We start from the raw sequence: 16,034 nt of genomic DNA, 5'->3' as shown, positions 1-16,034 counted from the left end.
TTACCTTGAAAATAACCATCACAAAAAACTCAGGCAAGATCTTTTTTTTGTTTTTGTTTTTTGTTCATTTTCATAAACTGTCACAACCTTCTTTCCTTCAACATTTTCTAACCTGATGAAAGACAGTTCATTCACTCTCTTGGAACAGACATTTCAAACAATCCCACAAGGTTGGGACCCGCATTGCAATATCGTAAGTGTTCTTTGTAAAGTCCTTTTGGGTTCATGGGTTGAACCATTGGCATTGACTACAAGTTCCAAATCCTTTGGGAATGGCTCGGAGGAGAACCCTCGATCCGAGACTTATGCTTCTGACAATGGAGCATCGATGATCGTATTACCGGTAAATAAATCTGCAGTGAGTGTGGAATCATTCAGGGTTGCCCTTGTGAAAAAAATGTAACGAGCTTGGCTCGCAAAAACAAGGTAGAAAAATTTATTTTTTATTTAAATTTATTTTAATTCCATAAATATGAATTGTACCTAAAAAGTCTTAATTTGACAGAGAAATGTTATCTGAGATGGTTTAATAAAACGTTTATCAATTCAAATATTATTCAGGAGGGTTACATACATGTTTTCTGAACATTTAGAAATCATATTCTGAGCAAAATTCATCACAATCTACCATGCCATATTGGCGTTGGTGCTGTGGAAGTAGTTGCTGGGCTGCAATCCTGGATGGGTCACCACTCCGATTCTGGAAGTCAGGGCCAGGAATTTGTAATTTGTTAATGGTGCCGGTGATAGCTTGCCTATTCTTCGTGAAGGACACCGGGATCTTTAATGTCCAACTAATGCTAGCAGACAGTACGGCATACACATGGATGAATCACACTGCCTATGAAGCATTGGGATGACAGTTTTTAGCTGGGATGGGATTCAAACCCAGGCTAGACAGCTTAGAAGCAGGTGTGCCTACCTCTATGTCTCTGTGATCCTGCCAGCCCCATTTTCCATCAGGCATTCTAAATCAAAAACAGAAATGGTACAAAAAGCAAGATCGATTTTTTATCATAAAACTGGTGTTTTCACGAAATACAATCGCTTACTCGAATAGCCAATCGAGGCGTATGGACATGCTTACCAACTTGCAGAGTGATAATTCTCTGCCCCCCCCTCCCCACCCAAAGTCTTCTGTTCATGACTTTCACTCTTATCCCAAGAGCAAAAACGTTTGTTTTTGAGATGGTTTCTAAAAGCTTTTGCATGGGACGATGATTCTTGGGCAGGTACTGATAAGCAGGTGTTTATTTAGCAAAAAGTTATACTTGAAACGATCCTTTCTGGGTATAAATCATTGGTTATGAACTTTCTTGTTGTATTGTTTCACGTTGACGACAGGACAACGTTTTGCACACCCGCAAGCCTCCCAACCACATGAGACTACATTCCCTACCCTGTCCTTTAAATCTGAGCTATGTCACTTCCCACCCACACGACATTCCCAACCCTTGTCTCTTTAAATCTGAGCAATGTTCCTTCACACCCTCACACTCCCCACCCGCTCCATCCGCTGCCTTGAGCAACAGGCATCTGTCACATCAAACTTTGCGGTTTTAAATGGCAAGCAGTCGTGTGCATGTTCTCTCTTGTAGACAAAAATCCAATGCCTTGTTTCCAGCTCATTTTTGGTATCAAAACATTTTGAAAGTTCTTTTGTGTAGTTCCATCAGCACACGTTTGAAGGTAATTACAAACCACATTTTGTCCAAAGACATCATGTCAGAGTTATCCTCCATTTGTCGTTATCGTATCAAATCACTGACTGGTGCTCGTTTCTCATTTACCTTCACCTCAACCATGAAGGAGAGCTGAGGTTTATATTAAACAACAGCTGCACTGGCTTAACCTAGTTTTCTTTTCTCAGTCATCTAGCCAGGTGCTGTTTGGGCAGAGAAACATTGTGTCACGAATGCCGCTGGGCCTCTCGTAAGTCTATTCTTCGTGAAGAATTCTCGTCAGTCATTCCAGGCAGTCTGCACATGAAAATGAAGTGAAAGCGGCCACGAGCAAGTCTGAACCATTGTCTCAGGGTTTGCCGCTCAACTGGGAATCAATAAATATGCCACTTGTTTATAGAGGGTGCATTATTCAACACGTTTTGAAATGAGTATCAAATATCAAAGCAATGGAACTTTATCGATGAATTAATACAACCTGGTCATTTATTATACCTTATTGATACCAAGTCATTTAATTCACTTTCTGAACTGAAGTCGCTCTTTAAAGTTGGTGTTTGGTGCTTTGGTCCTCCTTCCAAATTTCAAGTTTTTCTTTCCTGAGAGATTGCTTCTGTACCCATCTTGTCTAACCCATGCGTCCCTCCTAACCCCCATTCCTCCCCACTTCGCTTATTTTTCTGAGTCTCCCTCTATTTTATGCTTCAACCCTGCTGTTTTTTTTTTTCCTCTTTTCTCTACTCCTCTTTTTGTTGTGTTGTAACCTGATCAATTCAGTGTTGTAGCTCTTCCACGAGCCTTGACTTTGTATAAAAACGAAACAAAAATTGAATTGTGCAAAAATCAGGATAATTCACATTCAGGTATATATTGTACAAAAGCAAAGGGGTGTTGGGGGAGGGTGGAGGTGTAGAGGTGGAATGTTAGTGTTCTTAAAGGTGAGTCTTGGTGGACAAGATAAACATCATGGTTTAATTAATAAGTATGTGGTTTTATTGGATTACTATTGAGGAAAGCATCTTGATATGCCATCAGATGGGAATTATCCTCTAGAATTCCATCTCCAACCTTCATGTGAAAATTATTTTTTCAAAAATCATTCCAACTGCCGATACCTTGCTGTGATCATTGCCCCAAACATGTCATTGAGTGCTTGTTTGAAACAAAGGTTTTGGGTATTTTCATTTCTGCTGAAATTTCCCAAATCGAGGCACAATGCTCACCTTCACTCATTTGTCCTATCTCCGACCTATTTGGACCTAACCTCCTCCATCAATCTGTTCAACCATGTCCTATGCCAATAGCGTGAAGGTGGCTGTTTGTCTGACATCATCTCCCATCAATATTGATATTTTCTACCCTCATTAACTCTCCCCAAGCTCACCCTTTTTGGCTGTTGTTTCTCATCTCTCCCTTGACCCACCCTTTATTTATTACACTGCTATTTCATCCCCTGCTTTCCTTTCTTGTACTTTCAGCTCTTTACTACTTGTGCTTGGGCTTTTATGCCCTGTCTTCCGCCTCATCCCTTGACACTCTCCATTATTCCACCCGTCCATTCTTCTTCCAAGTGTCCCTCTACCTTACTGTTGGTGTGTTTCTTGCTTTTCATTGGTTTAATTTTCTGTTCTGTTCCATCTTTTTTACAACCTTCCACTTGGTATACAAAAAACATTAAAAAATATATATAAATCTGAGGCTCCTTTGGGTCCGAAAAACACCGAACACCAACAAAAATAATAAACTTTCCGTCTGCTACAGAGATAAATGCCGGTGCCCTTCAATAATTTGAGCATGTGATTCCAAATCTGAAGTCGGAATTGAATTAGTACCTCAGGAATTTTGGTTATGATACAGAAATATGACATTTTTCCAGCATTGTTTATTTAAAAAAAAAAAAAAAGCAAGCACATTACAAAATTTGCACAATATAAACACATTGTATAATATACAGTAACTGTTTACCATAAACTGAAGCATATTGAACAACATCAACACTATAAAGTTTACATTAACTGTTTGTTTAGAAATGTTTTAAGCACTTGCTTGACTTGCAGTGCTTTGTCTCTGAATAAACCAGCAGTCGTCTCCCATCATGGTGGGGTTGAAACGGCCCTGATAGCACGTCTCCATTGTGCTGATATCTTGGAACCTCTCACTGTGCTCATCGCCCACAGCACCAAGGTTGGCTGGGAAGAAGTCCAAGTGTAAATGAAGAAAATTCAACTTCAGCAACATATGGCAGCCAATTTCTTTAAAGGCCTTTATCATATCTTGAACCAACTTGGAAAAGTGGGCTGCTCTGTGGTTCCCCAAGGAAATTGTGGACTCCCAGCTTGAAAGCCTCCCATGCAGCCAGCTCCAGTGGGTGGTCCGATAAATATTCCAGCCTTCAATTTGGTATCAATTAAAATCGCTCCAAATTTTCCTTTCAGGTAAAGAAATCCCACACCTTCAACACTCGTTGCCTTTACAAAGTTATTCATTTGGCTCAGTGTTACATGCAGTGGCGGAAGAAATATTATTTGCGGATGTACTTGTGGCATATATGTTGCACACTGAATTTTCCTGGAGTATGGCCCATTCTTCCTGACCATTCTTTGACCTTGTAGTGATTTACTTCGTCTCACCTATTCTACAGGCTTAAGAAGCACATATGTTTGGTATACCCAAGTTGCAGACGAAGCAATAGGCCTATCACTTTTAAGTCACCGCATATGTTCCATTTGTGGTCATTGAATTTTGTTAGCTTCAGTTGAACTTCCATGGACTCGTCTTTTTCATGTCGACAGCATGCGTCACGTGCACAGATGGATTTTCATTGCCATTGTGGAGAAGCACCGCTTTCAGTCTGTGCTTGCTGGAGTCTGAATATCCTCCATTCATCAGAATTGTGTTCGTAGCTTAGTTCCTTCATGAGGCTGTTCACATCAGTGCAGAAGCACACACTATTCTCCTTCTGGTAGAATGTTGCCAAGTTTGCATGGCATTCACAAAAATTCGATTTTTGTGCCTTCTGCCAACAAGTTCCACTCTTGCAAACATGAACCCAATGACTTCACCTTTTGCCTTAACAGCTCAAGGTCCCTGACAAGGTCATTTAATTCTTCCTGGTTGGTCAGGTGAGGGTGTTTCACATACTTCAACTCTGCTGGTTCATAAAGCCTAATGTCATCAGTGTAATCACTATCATCATCACTTTCAATGTCAGCAGCAGCTGGTGGAAGAGGTACGGGATTGTCCTCACCATGCGGCACAGATTTTCGTGCCGATTCACAGTCTGGATATGTTATCTTGTTTTTGTTTACTTTTTTTTTACCCATGTTTTTCTTTGTGAATCCAGCCACTTTAACCATGCAGAAGTAAGTCATTCAGACAATTCTTTGGCTCTTGACACACCACTGGGATCGCGAATGGTGTAGATGTTCGTTAAGGCCCTGTCACACTTTGACGATTTAGCCAGCGTATGCCTGACGTATGCAAAATTTGGCGAAAACGCTGGCACACGTCGAATACGTTAAAAGCACGCTGGCATACGTCGTAGTACGCCGAGGTGTTAGACAAATTTTCCATGCTTGAAATTTTTCGACGTATGCCAGCGTATGACTCGCACGTTCCGCATAAAGCTGGCAATAAGTTGTAGGCACGTTACGCGATCGTTGACACACGTCGACACGCGTTACTTGTAAGTTACTCATAAGTCTAAACACGTCGAGGTAATGATTAGCGTACCCGAAACTTATTTCTAATCTATGAGTAACGTGTTGTAGGCACGTTACGCGATCGTTGACACACGTCGGCACACGTTACTTGTAAGGTGCTCATACGTCGAAACATGTCGAGGTAATGGTTAGCGTCAGTGTTCCAGACTCCCTGTTTTTTTTTTTTCTTCGGTATGACGGTGATATTGACACTGATTTCTCGTGCGGTTATAATATAATATGATTAATAGGCTGCCGCTCAACGATTAAAATCATAACCGTCATACCGAAGAAAAAAAACAACAACAGGGAGTCTGGAACACTGACGCTAACCATTACCTCGACGTTTTTCGACTTATGAGTAACGTACAAGTAACGTGTGTCAACGATCACGTAGCATGCCTACAACTTATGCCAGCATATGCGGAACATGTGTTAGGGTTAGTAATAGTCGAGAAATTTCCAACATGCTGAAAATTTCTCGATGTACTTGGTGTATGACGACGTATGCCAGCGTGCTTTTAACGTATACAAAACTTACCCATCACGTATTCGACGTGTGCCAGCTTGGTTCGGCAAATTTTTCATACGTCGGCATACGCTGGCAAGGTGTTTCAGCGGCCTCACACTTCGATGTCTAGTGCGGTTATGATTTGAATCGTTGAGCCGCAGCCTATGAATAGCCTACGCCATGTGATCGTCGGCGATACGCTGCCGCGCTATGCATAAGTTAGACTATCATTGGGCATATGTTGTGAACGCCGACAACACGCTCAGCATTCGTAGGTATAAGTTTTCTATATGTGATTAAAACGTTCTGTTTACGTTACTAATACGTTATGCATACGTCCAACACGTTATTATACGCCCAAAACTTTAAAAAAAAAACATCAATAGTTCAGCGTACGCCAGCGTTTTACATACATTTTGAGATCTTGCCATACGCTGGCTAAAATGTCAAGGGGTGACAGCCCCTTAACCCATTAAATTAAACCATTGTCAGTCTGGAAGTACAAACAGTGCAACATATGTGTGGTGCCCATGTCTTGTCTTGGTCGCCAACCTTGCAACCAGTCATGCTTGTATGCGACCGTGAGACGATGGGTCATGTTCTTCTGTTGGTTACGAGGCGTATACTTGCCACATACGTAGCAAAAGCAGTCTGCATGTTGAGACGCGTTCGTCTATTCATATTAGTCTGAAATATAATAATACTAGTCTGAAAGCCCATCAAAAATGAGGGGTTGAAATGATTTTATTTGAAATATTCAAGGAGATTGGAGGATATTATGTTTCATAGTTAGAAAATATTATTTTAAAACACTACGTGTACAAATGTGATCCTATTTTCTTTATCTTCTGGCCCGTTTCATTTCGACGGTACAGCCAAATTCTGAGGCTATGGCTCAGCTTCAGGTGTGCTTCCTTATTTATTTATTAGACATCCTACGGACATAAATGAACACCCCTTTTTTACTCTCTGCGTTGCACATCATGTGCAACATATTTCACCTCCCTATGCCTTGTATTTATTGTTATTCTGAGAAAACGCTTCTGTACACCGCATTTGAGGCTTGGTTTGCAAGTCACCGTCTACAATTCCAATCGAAGGGACGTAATCACTCTTTTACGGAAAATGTTTTTCGAGTTTTTTATCCTGAAAAATATACCGCAGTGAACACATGGTCGTGTTTTTAAAAATTGGCCTTAAGACCCAACAACAATCGTCCTTATGAAGGGGGACAGACAAATACACACCGTGTTTTATATAGGTAGATTAAAATATAATATTGAAGTGCACAGTATTAAAAAGAACACTCAAAATATGTAACATTGCATTTCCAATTATTTCTGTGTAAGTAAAAATCCTTTCGTGTTTGGTTAATTCTGCTTTCAGACTCGAAACGAGCATGCTCAAATTGGTCTAAGACGTACATTTTACCTCGGTTGCTAAATTTTTGTTCAGCGAAATTAATTTTGGGAAATAAATTAAATTTATTACCAAATGACAATTTAAAAAAATTAAAATCATTTTGAAATTAGTTAAATTAACCCCTATGACAAAACAGATCACCTTTTGGTGAACACAATACAATATGACTTGAAATTTTCTATATTTTAATGATATTGTATGCATGATCCTGAATGTATGATTAACGCAATTAAATAAATAACAAGAGAGTTCATTGAACACGATACCCCGTGCAGCTTGTGGCTGCTGGTTCCATCATTTTCTGGGAGCATGGCTTTGCTGATTATGCAGTGCCCCCTGTTACCAGTAACTGGTACTCATTTTTACTGACCTCAGAAGGATTACAGGCTGAGTCAACCCATCTGGTGCTATTTCAATGGCAGGCTGAGTCAACCAATCTGGTGTTATTTCAATAACACAACAGAGGCTCAAACTCAAAACCCTAATATCTTAAGCCAGCCACCTTCACCGTTAAGCCAACACTAGGCTGACCCCATGCACTGTTCAAGTATAATACAGGGTGTTCACATTGAAAACGACTTTGATGCCTTGTAATTCTTTTTATGTTGAAAGTTAGACAGTTACCACACCATTTGTGTCAGTTTCTGAGCTTAAAGTTTATTTTGTGTTTCAGATTGAAATATGATGACCCCACAAGAAATGGTGAAATGTGTTATGGATGGCCGAATTGAAGTCACCTAACCTGGTACAATGACTATTCCTTACAACGTTTGACAAGGAACCACCGACCCAAGAGACCTGTACGCATGGATGAAGAAATTTGAGGAGACTGGCAGTGTTCTAAAACAGCATGGTGGAGGAAAGCCCAGACCATCGAAGGAAGATGTTGAACGCACATGTGCTGCCTTCCACATGGAAGTCGATCCGTTGTGGCGGCAACGAACTGCAAATTCCATGTTCAACTGTGCATAAAGTTGTGTGCACATGGTTGTAGCTCGATCCATACAAGCTTCAACTGGTTCAGCAGCGAAGAGTGGATGATCATATCAAAAGGAGAAATGATGCTATGCATGTGCTCCACAGTCTGGACAACAACCGTGAGTACCTGAACTGTCTTGTTCTCCAATGAAGCAAAATTTCACACATGTGGGTGCGTTAATAAACACAATTTCCACATCTGGGGAGCGGACAATCCACATGTAATCCAGAAGGTCGAAAGAGACAGTCCAAAGTTAATGTTTGGTGCGGACTTATGCATAACAGGATTGTTGGCCCATTTTTCTTTGCGGAAAAATCTGTGGCCTGCCATGTGTACTTAGACATGCTTAAGCTGTTCATGGCACCGCAGGTAGAGGACTGCCATCCGAACTTCATATTCCTGCAGGATGGGGCTCCTCCCCCCTGGTCCCATGATGTCTGCTCCTTCCTTGATGTCTGGGTGCCAGACCTCTGGCTGGGTAGAGATGTACCCATTTCCTGGCTACCAAGGTCGTCTGACCTTACCCCACTCAATTTTTTTTCTTTTTTTTCTGTGGGGTTATGTGAAGTGCAAAGTGTACTACACAAAGGTTGCAGAACATTTCAGCTGAAAGAGTGCATCACAGCGGCAGTGGCCTCCATAACCCCTGAGATGTTCGAAAATGTATGGAGGGAAAATGAGTACTGTTGTGACTTCGTCCGTGCGACGAATGGTGTACATGTTGAATGTTTACTCATGTACCTGAATGATATGTACTCATATACCAAATGAAACTCAAGCATACCGACTGAGCTGTGTGAATATTCCTCTGTTTGCATTATTTGCCCCCGTTGGACTTTGTCCGAAACGGGGACTTATGGATTTGGTCTCTAGTTTCGTGTCCGTGCATGCATCCGCAACCATATCTCGGACATGTATGGACCGAATTTATTCGTACTTGGGACAAAGACAACACATGATGGTATACAAATGCACATCACTTGGTTTCTCAATGTGATCAAAGATGGCCGACTGGTGGCCATTTTAGTTGTAAAATAAGAAAAGGTATCGAACATGCCCTCGAGCATTCCTCGGAATGGGGCTATGACATTTTATGTCTTTTTTTACTTGTTCAATAAAAACTTATAAGGCATGAAAGTTGTTTCCTTTCAATGTGGACACCTCGTACTTCAATTTTAATTAAGTGATGATTTTAAAGATCGTTGAAAAAAAAAAATCCAGAAGGTTAGCGCTTTAAAGCAGTCTTCTCCAGATCCTTTTACACTGTAATAAGACAACATTGAGTCGCAATTTAGGAGATGGAAACTTTATTGATCACCATAGAATGCATCGTCAATTAGCATTGTACATAGCCATATGAGTGGCATTTTCACCCCGACCCTCTCACATTTCACGCCCTCATGCTATATATTGACATGAAGTGCCTATAGAAAATCTACACACCATCTCCAAAATTTTCACCTTTTGTTGCCCTATAGCCTGGAATTGAATTGCATTAAATCAGGCTTTTTACACCTTTATTTACACCTCATAACCCCCAACTTCCAAGTTAATAAATTCTACAAATTTTGGGGATAAAGTTGTGGAAAGGCACAGATTCATGGGATGGGTACAAAATGTTTCAAAGGCCTTGAGTATCCCTTGGAGCACAGTCAAGACAATCATTCAGAAGTGGAAAGCATATGGCACCACCAAGACCCTGCCTAGATCAGGCTGTCCCTCTAAATTGGATGACCAAGCAAGGAGGAGACTGATCAGAGAGGCCAACAAGAGGCCAAAGGTAACTTTGAAAGAGCTGCAGCCCTTTATAGAAAAGACTGGTCACTTTGTGCATGTGACAATATCCCAAGCACTCCACAAGTCTGACCTGCAGGGTAGGGTGGCAAGAAAGAAGCCATTACTCAAAAAAGCCTCCCTCGAGTCCTGTTTTGAGGTATGCAAAAAAACATTCCAGAGATTCTGAAACCATGTGGCAATAAGTTTTGTGGTCTGATGAAACCAAGATGGAACTTTTTTGGCCTAAATGCAAAACGTTACGTTTGGCACAAACCTAATACAGCAAATCACCCAAAGAACACCATCCCGACTGTGAAGCATCGTGTTGGCAGCATCATGTTATGGGGATGTTTATCATCAACAGGGACTGGGGCACTTGTAGGGAAGGAAGGGAAAATGGATGGAGCAAAATATAGAAAAATCCAAGAGGAAAACCTGTTGCACTCTGCAAGAAACCTGAAATTGGGACAGAAGTTCACCTTTCAGCATGACAATGACCCGAAGCACACAGCCAAAGCTACATTGGAGTGGCTAAGGAACAAAAAGATAAATGTCCTTGAGTGGCCCCGTCAGAGTCCCAACCTAAATCCAATTGAAAATCTGTGGCATGACTTGAAGGTTGCTGTCCATCAACGCTCCCCATGCAACTTCACTGAGCTTGAACAGTTTTGTAAAGAAGAATGGGCAAATATTACCCAATCAAGGTGTGCAAAGTTAGTAGAGACCTATCTCAACATACTCACAGCTGTAATTGCTATCAAAGGTGCTTCCACCAAGTATTAACTTGGGGGTGGGGGTAGGGGGGGGGTGGACACTTATCCAACCAAGATATTCTAGTTTTGTATTTTTAATTAATTTTCAGAAATTTGTGGAATTTGTTTTTCACTTGGAAGTTGTGGGTTACGACGTGTAAATAAATGTGGAAAAAGCCTGATGTAATGCAATTTAATTCCAGGCTATAAGGCAACAAAAGATGAAAATTGTGAAAGGAGGTGAAGACTTTCTATAGGAACTGTATAGCATAGTTCGTGGAGGTATGATGAAGGCGATTTGTGTTCTGCAGTGTTCAAGTCCATAATTTAATTTGAATAACGACTTAAAGGCGTATAAATTAATGAATTCCGGGTTCTACCCAGTGCCTATTACATCACCCTATCAAACAAGTTACATTAGTTCTTCGTGCCTTTTGTTTGTGTCCTTTATGACATCTGTAAAAACAGTTGGTTTCCTGTTTGGAATGATTTTCAATTTTACTTGACTGCTAGGTGGGCAAACAGTTTAAAAAAAATCCTCTCTGCACATGTACGCTCGGGAAGAATTCAGAGAAAAAGTACGTTAAAATGAAAGACTTGTCTTCTGATTCGTGTTTAAAATATAAAATTCCATTTAAATAAGTTGTTCCTGATCAGCGGGATGGACGGACATGAACCAATAATCTCCTGTCGTGTACCACCAGAGGCTATGTTGGTCCAGATTCAGACTGAGTAGAAATCTAGATGCCATAGAAGATAAATGCAGTGCATCCAAAGCTGAATGTACAACCACACAGGAGAATGTGCAATCCAATAAGCATTCTACGAGACAGCCCCCTTCAACTTCCAGGGTATTGAAAAGTCCTGCATCTTGTGTAAAACAAAACAAAAAGAGAACTATAAGAAAAAGCAAAACACAAGGGAAACACTTACACAATGCACTGATCTATGGGGAGATAAATCCTTCAGAGCCATTGCTACCGAGAAGCAGGATGACAAAATCATGTCCTTATTATCCCGTTGGATTGTGGCTGCTGAACCCCATTACCAAATAAGCTGTGAAAGATTCCATTCGTAGATCAATGCCTGATTCGGTTTCATGTGGATCTGATAATGCTCACCCACGTGGTTCAACAGACATTGATGAAGTTGACTATCACACTCTTGAGAAACAAGCCCAAGGAAATTTTTTTGACTTCGTTCACTGTGAACTGTTTGCTGAACCTAAAGTCATCCGCATGATGACCGAGTGGTTAAATTCACTCTTACTACATGGAATCACTTGGTGTTAAAACAAATTAAGGACTCAACCAAGAAGCACATCTGCAGACACTTGGAATGTGAATTCAAAGAAATGCTGCACATATTCCCAGAAGGAGGTAAACTTCACATCATGCCAGGTAATCTGTCCAGGTATAAGCTCACAAAATAAAATTTCCAATTAATCGATGAACTTTAACAGCTGCAAAGCACCACCTGATAAGAATACTCATATCTTTACAAAGCAACATAATGTCTCCGATCTGTCATTAAGGATGACATCATACACCAAGAAGTTCCAGAATTTCAGGAGACCAGACCAGAGAGGAGATGGTCAACAAGGACACAAAAACCTCTGGTGGTGTGAGAAAATAGTCTGAAACCAGGAGCGGTTGCTTGCTTTTAACTAACTGTCGAGTACCGCTCAGCTTACCGACATCAGTTTTGTGATGTGATTGGCTTGACAAAATCTGATCTGCACCATGCTGAACTCCAGAAACCCCATATCGTGAAGGATCAAGCATCAGTCACTGCAGTGGTGGAAACCTTGGACAAATGAATCAACCCATTTGATGGAGATCGTGAATATCTTTGTTCGTTGTTCCTTTCACATTTCCACCCAGTTATCTACTCGCACTGTTTGAGAAAAGGACAACTCCCAAGCTTGCAACTAAGTCATCATTGGTGAATGCACTGTGGAAAATGATGCCTTCTGACATACCCGCTCCATCAGGTGATGTCCAATACATACTGGATGACAGTGCGCTGCTACACAGAATAATTTGTATTCAGGGAATGATGTATGATGATATATGCCAAGTCTACACAAAGTACAGTAGCTCAGAAGCCATTATGGATGAGCGGTTGTTCTATTTGGATATCTTGAGGGGCCATCAAGTAAAGATGTGACTCGTCAAAGAAGAGGGTTCACTGTACAAGTAGGCGTTACTGTACAAGTATCTGTCTGGTTCCATGGTGTTCCAAGGGAAGAAAGATGATTTTTCTCTCCAATGAAGTCGACAAACAAAATTTGATCCACCTATTAACTGATCACGTGAGTCACTCAGGCTGCTATGTTGAACATGCCAAAATGGATGCTGACTTGCTGATTGTTCAGAATGCCATTGCTGCTGCCCACCAGTCTCCTTCTCGGCCTACAATCCTGGTTCCTGATGACACAGATATCCTCATTCTGCTCTGCTGGCATTTGAAACCATCAATTCCAGATATATAGTCAGACCAGAATTTCGTGAAGGTGCAAAAACATGTCCAAGATGCTGGAATATGGCAGTGATGCGAACAGGAATTGGTCCACAGGTATGCGATAACAATCTGTTTGTGAATGCTATCCTGACATGTGCCATCTTATTTGCATGGTGTTGGCAAGAAGATAGGTCTGAAGTTGATTCGCACAAATAAGGTCTTCTTTGAGCAAGCACAGGTGTTCTCAAAACAGAACAGCACAAAGGCAGAGGTAAATGCTGCAGAAGATAAGGCATTACTTCAAATCTACAAAGGTCTCCTTGGAGATGCATTGAACTTCCTTAGGTTCCAACAGTTTCACCAGAAGGTAGGCAGTAGTATATCACTCATGCAACCTGAAGTGCTCCCACCCTCATCAGCTGCTGCAGCATATCACAGCTTATGTGTGTACCCACAAGTTCAGGACTGGATGGGTAAAGCCACTGAGATGTCACCAGAGGATTGGGGCTGGTACACACACAAGGTGATAATTTCCTGCTGATGCTCACTGATAGAGCAGCAGCTCCTTCATCATTGCTTGAAGTAGTCAGATGCAACTGAAAATCTGGGTGTAGTACCAGACATTGTACCTGTCACAAGAATGGACTGCACTGCTCTACAGGTGTGGACACTACCGAAGACTGTGCACGAACATGTCACTGTTATAAGATGAGGATGAGTGAAACATTACAGGCAACCTAGATTACAATAAACACACACACACACATATTACACATTACAGACAACAATAAGTCACTGTAAAATTTGTTTCGTAAATAATTAGTAACAGAAATTATTTTAAAGGAAATAAATAATAATAACCGATGGGGCTTTATAACTGATGCTGAGAGTGCTTTTGCGAAAGCACTTTTTTTCCAAGTTCTGCTGCGGGATGCCTCATATATGTCATTGTTGTTTATTATCCGCTCGTAACAACTGTAAGCACTTGAAACACCATCAAACATGAACTGCTCAACATAGAATAACATCACTAGCTGGAACATGATACATTTCATCATACCAGCAGCCATCTTAGATTTATGCAAATTAGACAATGCTCCCATACTTGCATTCAAGTGTACTTTTGATATGTTGTTTCAGAATATTTCTCTGTTGAATAATATTGGAATCATTACTATTGCAATTTGTTTTGGGTTGATGACCCCTTTCTTGCCGAATTTCCCTAGTCTATCAGGAGGGCATAGTTTCGCACATATGTCATGGCATCCTGAGTGCAATCATGCATGTAGTGGGGACCACCTGTGATACTGGAAGGCAAGATGACCAATTGGCCAACATTGGCAGCATTTCCATCGTTGTTCATGGCATTCCTGAGGTGAACATAGTTTTTGACTCTGAGTTTCTCTTGGTTCTTTCGAATGAATCTCAGCCTTTCTGCCTCAATTTTGGCATACATGTCCATGACAGATTGGTGGAAGAGATTTTTGCAATGCAGGATGTGATTGATATTTCCAGCTCGCATCATCCTGTAGGCATAAAAGTCCATGGCAGAAATCTTATTTTCACTCGGCAGTCTTGTTGCTTTGTTTGTTTGTCGCAGTTCAAAATGGTATCCATTCATCACCCTGCCAGAAAATTAGTGGATACTGAAGTGCATCATATTAATGGTGTGTCTCAGCAATTCTCTGGAGGGAGTTGTTTCTGAATTGCAACACAATGTCTCGATTGCCATGTTTTTACCAGCAAGGATGTAAGCCACTTCTGGTGTGGAAGGTGCATCGAAGTGCCGCTCATGCTCCCCAGCTGGAGTTTTGTCTGAATGAATGACAACTTTGTACTCAGGTGTCATCTTCTCCATGGCACACTTGAGACTGAACATAGTTGTTTTCCTTGTGGAGCATATCTTGCAACTGCAGCACCACTTCCAGCTTGGTAGTGGCTGTAGGTTTAATGGTTAGGGTGGTGGGCTTGGGATCCTAGGATCCTGAGTTCGAATCCCGCTCAGCTGTTGAATTAATACCAAGTGGGGTTGACTCAGCCTGTCATCCTTCCGAAGTCGGCAAAATGAGTACCAGCTTGCTGGGATGATTGAGCCATTCCAGTATCCTGTGTCGGAGTGGTGACCCGTCCAGGATTGTGCCCAATTGCCCAGGAGACTGCATAGGCAGCACCGACGCTCTGCACAGAGTATGGTCCCAATGGATTTGGATTGGAGCGGCTGGAGACTGCCAAGCTGATGATAAAGCTGACGCTGCATTTTAAATGTGGGCATATAGCCAGATTCGCTGATCTTTTGTGGTGCTGAAAGATGTCGTGTTGAAGCATGAGTTATAACTTCTGATGTTGCTTTGGAAATGACTTGCATTTGGATTGTTGACTGTCAACAATGTACGAAGAGGTTCAGGAGGACTATTCATTTGGGGCAGCTGAACCTTGCCACTGTTGCAGCATGTCCCTGGAGCTTCTGTCCATTTCATCTCATCACAGTGCCTGCAAGTAATTGACATTGAAATCAGGAGGATAATGTACAGGGTTGAGGGGCCAGGATAAAAGTAAAATTGATGACTTGATATTAAAGAGTTGGACAAGAGGTTGGCCTTGAGGTATGCTGAGATTATCAATTGCTTAACCAGACTGGTTTTGCGAAGAGGTCGAATAGAGCTGTAGGTTGGAGGGTCTGTTTTGGTGTTCATCTTATGCATAGTAATGACAGGAGACACCTTCCATAGTCGTGGCAGGAAACTCTCA

At 41.4% G+C, this 16,034-nt stretch overlaps 1 long non-coding RNA gene across 1 annotated transcript in view; it reads left to right on the top strand.

The window, feature by feature from the left end:
* The window catches only part of LOC147016226 (uncharacterized), a 23,617-nt gene extending 14,535 nt beyond the window's left edge, over positions 1–9,082 (top strand). Inside the window, exon 4 of the long non-coding RNA XR_015050066.1 lies at positions 7,990–9,082. This is a non-coding gene — a long non-coding RNA (uncharacterized LOC147016226). The remainder of the gene's footprint in view (positions 1–7,989) is intronic.
* Positions 9,083–16,034: the final 6,952 nt, after the last annotated feature.

The sequence above is a fragment of the Eptatretus burgeri genome, chromosome 12 (assembly GCF_056783735.1).
Source record: "Eptatretus burgeri isolate ZD-2024b chromosome 12, Ebu_testis_v1, whole genome shotgun sequence".
In the NCBI taxonomy this organism is placed as follows: domain Eukaryota; kingdom Metazoa; phylum Chordata; class Myxini; order Myxiniformes; family Myxinidae; genus Eptatretus; species Eptatretus burgeri.
The sequence above is the reverse complement of the archived record's forward strand: the minus strand, read 5'-3'. Positions and strand labels throughout refer to the sequence as shown.